Raw genomic sequence first — 6,742 nt, 5'->3', positions numbered from 1 at the left:
GACACTTTTAGAAATTCTTGGTTTAGTCTCTAAATAAATTACTTAATGAAGCACACGTATTCTCAAGGACTTAAAAATATTGTAGTTCAAAGTATCACGCAACCTACTAGAATGAACTTTGTAACCAATCAAATGAGTCTGATCGACCTTGTTGTATCTAGTGTTTACTGTTTTCTGGTAATGTAGCGTCTCAAAATTAAAAAAAAATTGGACTATAGAAATATTAATTTAAATGAATTTTTAAAGGAAGGATTATTATTGAAATGGGAAAGAAATTTTTAAAACAACCAACATTGATGATAAGCTAAAATTTGTTAAAAATTTTATTTTGGAAATTTTTAACAAATATGCATCTTTAAAGAATATTGATTAATGAAAATATAATTTTTTTAATGAAGTTGGGAGACAAGGTCAATAAAAATATTATATGGACAGCGTCTCACTCATATACTATAGACAACTAAGAAATTGTACAAAATATGCAATAGCTAGGGAAAATATAACGTATTTTAATACTTTTTACAAAAGTTTTGGATTCCTCCTACGTCGGATTTTGCTGAGTCGAACTTGTTGATGTTTCGCCAATTATCCTGTTGGTTTCTTCAGAGCTTAACTGAATTTGACTCGCATTTTACTCTGTGACTGGTAAGATTAATCTGTACACTAACCTTTTTGTTACGTTGTAGAGATCATAACGTTATCCCCAATTTTCTTAAAATATCCCATCATGTCAAAACCTCATCCGATTATAAAATTCTTCGAGAATCTAGTTTCGCTTTACTTCGAGAAAGTAAGGAAAGAGGCTCTTCTGACTCTACACCTTGAAATTTCTTCCATCTTGTCCCCATCCGAGTTCGATACCTTTTCAAACATGATTCATGACAAAGCTTTAAATCTTCGTTTATCTACTACCCAAAATCACATTCAGAAATTTGAAAAACTAACGTCAACACTAGGAAAACCATCAAACTTTTATCAAATACCAAACACTGTAATAAATGTATCATCGCACCAACTTTCGGAAACCAAAAAATTAGTTCTTTCAAAAGATTCCAACTTCGTCCTTGCCCCACGTATTATCCCAAATATCGAGTCTATCTTAAACAAACTGCCATCTCAAACAGCTAATGAAATTCGATTTGAAACTGCAAAAATCCTTAAAAAATCAAAACCTCCTAAATCGAATATAGCAAATCCTGAATGCATTGCCCTAAAATCTCTAAAATCTAATTCAGACATCGTATTCCTAAAAGCAGATAAAGGAAATGGAAATGGTACGGTGGTCATGAACACAAATGAATATCAGGAAAAGATCAAAGACCTTCTTACCTTAATTAAATATATATATATATATATATATATATATATATATATATATATATATATATATATATATATATATATATATATATATATATATATATATATATATATATATATATATATATATATATATATATATATATATATATATATATATATATATATATATATATATATATTCTCACGTATTGATTCACGGATGGAAAAATGTGATGACACTATATTCCGGGATATCATCCGTTCGCTCGTTGAACTGCGACTGGAATCCCGCAATCCCGCATCCGACTGGAATCCTGCAAATCCTGCATCCGACTGGAATCCTGCAGACGTTTCGCCAAAATCTCACTTGGCATCTTCAATGCTCGCGCTCCGAAAACACTTCGAACACTGTGTTCGAAATGTTTTCGGAGCGCGAGCATTGAAGATGCCAAGTGAGATTTTGGCGAAACGTCTGCAGGATTCCAGTCGGATGCAGGATTCCAGTCGGAGTTCAACGAGCGAACGGATGATATCCCGGAATATAGTGTCATCATATATATATATATATATATATATATATATATATATATATATATATATATATATATATATATATTCCAGTCGGAGTTCAAAGAGCGAACGGATGATATCCCGGAATATAGTATCATTTTTCCATCCGTGAATCAATACATGAGAATATATATATATATATATATATATATATATATATATATATATATATATATATATATATATATATATATATATATATATATATATATATATATATATATATATATATATATATATATATATATATATATATATATATATATATACTACATTTTCACGTATTGATTCACGGATGGAAAAATGTGATGACACTAGACATCTTTTATCTAAAACCAAAATTATGGAAACGCTACGTCGATGATACTTTTGTTATTTGGCCTCATGGTCAAGAAACCCTAGTAGATTTTCTTAGACATTTAAATTCTGTGCACCCTAATATACGGTTTACCATTGAGTTGGAAACTAATAATAACCTTCCATTCTTAGATATCCTTATCAATAGAAAATCATACCTAACATTAGGTCATTGTGTTTACAGAAAACCTACGCACACAGACCGATTCCTTATTGCATGGTCACATCACCATCCGGCCCAAAAATCATCAATTCTCTTGTTACCCGAGTTACTGAATCCAGAATTAAAACACCTTACCTCTGCTTTTGTCTCTAATAATTTATTATTATTAAGATATTAAGCTTTCGATGAAAAAATACACTTCACCACAACCTTCCAATAGCAATGAGGCCGAAAGCAATCTTACACTTGCCACTGTGGTCCTTCCTTACATTCAAAATGTCGCTGACCACATATCAAAGGTTCTAAAGAAGTATAACGTCAAAACCAAATTTGCCACTTGTCCAAAAATCTCTCAACATATTCGGTCCGTCAAAGATAAAATTCCATTTGAGATGGCAGGAGTTTACAGCGGCAAAGAATATATTGGAGAAATCGGACGAAAAATATCAACTGGTCTCAAAGAACACGCAAGCGCCTTACGACTAAGACCAATAAACTCATCAGCTGTTGCCGAACACAGTCACGAAACCAGACATAAAATTTTATTCGATAAAACTAAAACTCTTGCATGCAATCAATTCTTCTACGAACGGAAAATCCGAAAGTCTATAGAAATCTTTAAACAACCTAACAATCAGTCATCCAAGACGGTGTTTTATGCCTCTCATTTAGCTCCGCCCCCCCTCAAACATTAGATAAGCAGGTACAGAGTAAATTGCGAGCCAGTTTCAGTCAAACTCTGAAGAAGCCAATAGGATGATTAGTGAAACGTCAGCAAGTTTGAGTCAGCAAAAACCGACGCAGGAGGAATCCAGAAGTTTTGTAAGAAGTATTAAAGTAGCATGTGGAAGTTATATTAAACTTTCACCTAATTCATAAAACCGCTGTTGGAAAAGTATTCGATATATAAAAGTCTGCATGCCTTTTTGTTCTAGGGCACTAATAAACTTCATAAATTCCTGTTTTCTTTTTGGACCAAAAATACCTGTTGCCAAGGTGCTATATCCCAAAGATCTGTAAGCCTGTAAGCATATTCCCAAGCAAATTGTTGAATAATTAGAAAACAATAATCTTTTACCAGACTGCTAATCAGTATTTGGCACCACTACAGCACTAGTTGGCATAGTAAAGGACCTTTGACAATTTGAGTCACAATTTATTATTTGCAAAATTGAAATGTTTTGGATTCTAAAATAATTCTTTAAATATTTTGAAACATATTCTAACAGGTGGATACAGTCGAGTTCAAATTACAAAAAAGTAAACAACTACCTTTTTGGTACGAACTTCCGAGTTTAAATTAATTAAGCAGAGAGTTCCGCAAGGTTCGGTAATTTTGCCAATTCTTTTTTTTTTATGTTTGTCCGATATGAATCTGTGCGTGACCCACTAAACGCAAACAATTAGCTGAAAATTCTGGAATACACTTGTCAATCAATATCGAATCCATTAGAGAACCAACTAACTAACCAACCAAAAAACTTAATGCAAGTCTTAACAATTTGAATTTATTTGCAACAAATCATTACCTAAAACTCAATTCGAGTTATTATCATAGAAAAATAAACTTATCCGAAAAAGCATTGAACGAATTAAATGTTCAAAATTCGGGAGAGCGTTTTTAAAAACTGTTATTTACACAGCGAAATAAAGTTTTATTCGAACTGGCCGATACAAAGGCTGGAATAATTAAGAGCACATTTTACAATATGACAATCGAATAAATAGGGCTTTTAATGCGGTGTCAGCGATGCGTTATCTTCGCTTAGCTTTGGGCTAAAAAGCCTTAAAAAGCGGTTGATACGTGTAAAAATTTAAAAATATAAATATCCAATAAACACAAACTTAGTAATCGAAATTTAGTCAGCTGCTGCTGATAATATTCACCACCAAAATTGGAAAAAAAAACTCTTTGGCACTTCAACCAATCAAAGGTTCCTGGTAAATGACAGATAAGGGAATAAGAATTACATTTTATAAAAATAATTGGTACAGGCAACAGCGTTACCAGGAAAAAGGCAAAGCGTGTTGGATGCTACTGCAGAAGGTATGCATAAAATCATTCTACATCGAAGAAACTCAAAGCAAGGATTGTTTGTTCTTGAATGTTTATGTGCCTGCATTTAATTCATCGGTACACTAATAAAGATTGGTTGGCCAACATTCAATGTAGCAAGGTACATGGTTGGTTGATCAAATTGCATATACGCCAATCCCAGTCGAAAAATATATTATCGTAGTGACTTTCAACTACAGATTGGAACAATTTGGATTTATTTCTACCGATGAACTAGAGGTGAAATTGACCAACGAGAATTTGGAAGCATTTGGAGGAAATCCCTCACAAGTGATGGTGTTCAGACAGAGTGCTGGTGGTTTACATGTTTTGAACAAGAAATCCGCAGATAATTAACACAGGATTATTCTGTTATATATCAGATATACTTATTAAATGTTACCGTGGTAAGGTCACACTGCAAAATACATTTGCATTTAACTTTGTTTAAATGATTTATTTATATGATGAGGTAAAAGTATTAAAAAAAGAGCGTTATCTACGACTATAAATTCCAATGTATTTCAGGATTTTCAACACGCATTCATGAATAAGACTTGAATTTGGCGATTGACTTTAGGACTGTTTAGAGCGGTCATATGCATGTGCGGTTCAGGTGTGGGTCCCTGGCCCAAGTTTAGAGAACTAGCGAATTTTACCTACAGCAGGATCAGTCCTCCAAAGTATACCACAGCACAATTAGGACAATTCCTCAAGGCACAAACTTCCGCTACTATTATAAGCGCAGTTTTTTTTCGGAAAACCCTTACGATCTACTCGACATTGACGATTTTAATCAAGTTCCGATTCTTATCGGAATGGTCTGCGAAGAAGGGTGGAAATTTGTTAATTTATTAAGTCATTAGTATTAATATTATCATGTTTTTGAATATCATAGCAATCTAAATGAAAACTAAGGTGGTGATCATAGCAAGTTATAAATCACATTGATCTCGTTGCAAAGATACATTTATACTAAATCATAGAAACCGATTTGGCGTTGATCCTGCCAATGAAGAAGCGATTGAGCAGTTTATTAAGGAAATGTACTTGCCGAGCCACATTTAGTAATAACTTATACAAAGCTTCATTTTCATTCAAGTTTAAATCTGACATATTTGCTAGAGGAATTATTAAACATACCAAGATGCAATCCAGATATAAAGATGATTCGTTCTGTAGGTCTCGTGCTGGGGTAGTCTTCATATTCTAGCCTTCACGATTTAGGATGAAAGTTTACAAACCTGAACTGTGCAGTAAAATGAGGAAAAGAAAAATGTTGGATTCAAACAATGAAATTCCATGAAATTTGCGTGAATAACTAAATTTGTTGCGGGAACACCAATCTGTGGATGTTATCCTATCAAATACTGTATAGATGCTGAAAGAAGATGTCAGCATTCCAATTTTCTCCCAGAAAATGATAAACTAATGATTAACAAAATAACGACGCTCTGGACTAATTTCCTTAAGCACTTATAACACCCTAAGCTACGATTTCATTTCAGGGTCCAAAACGTCGGATAAATGAAAGGTTGTGGTCTGGTGTAATAGCAGAGAATTATCTTGACATAAATTGGGTTTACCGGAGAATGTTGAAGATATCGCGGGTGGACAGACTGACAAATCAAACAGTTCTGCAACATATGAACAAAGAACGGGAGATATTTAATATCGTTAAGCTGGAGTATTTTGCCCACTTAATGTGAAATAAAAAATATGAATTGCCTCATATAATCATGTAAGGAAAAATAGAGGGAAAACGTAGTCCATGGCACCGAAGAACTTCTTGCATCAAAGATCTTTGTCAGTGGTATGGAATAAGCACCTCCACATTGTTTAGATCTGCTGCGGATCGCCAACTTTCTGGGAGAACACTTGAAATAGAAAACATAAATTCAAGATTTATCGAAAATTGCTAGACTTGGGTATATATGAAATATATCTAGAAATCCCAGGGTAATCTAATAATGCGATAATATACAGGGCGTTCTTTCTAAAAATAATAATATGGCTTTGATCTCAGATAAACTGAACTAAAGGAGTAGAGAACTTCATTCGGACACATTGTACCTACAAATTGTACCTGGTATGCGAGTAAAGGCAACGAAGTACGATATTACGGAAGCAGATGGTACTAAATATTTTATATATTTTTTAAGTAAATCGATTCAGAGAAACTTTAGGAAATGGTTTTCTTTTTAATTTTCAAAAACAACAACAAAACAAAAACATTTGGCGTTTTCTTCATTAAAGAGTCCCACAATTCAGTGAAAGCATTGATAAAAACTTTA

The sequence above is a fragment of the Cylas formicarius genome, unplaced genomic scaffold, assembly GCF_029955315.1.
Source record: "Cylas formicarius isolate icCylForm1 unplaced genomic scaffold, icCylForm1.1 PGA_scaffold_4__25_contigs__length_36172078, whole genome shotgun sequence".
NCBI lineage: Eukaryota > Metazoa > Arthropoda > Insecta > Coleoptera > Brentidae > Cylas > Cylas formicarius.
This window is presented reverse-complemented; position numbering follows the sequence as displayed.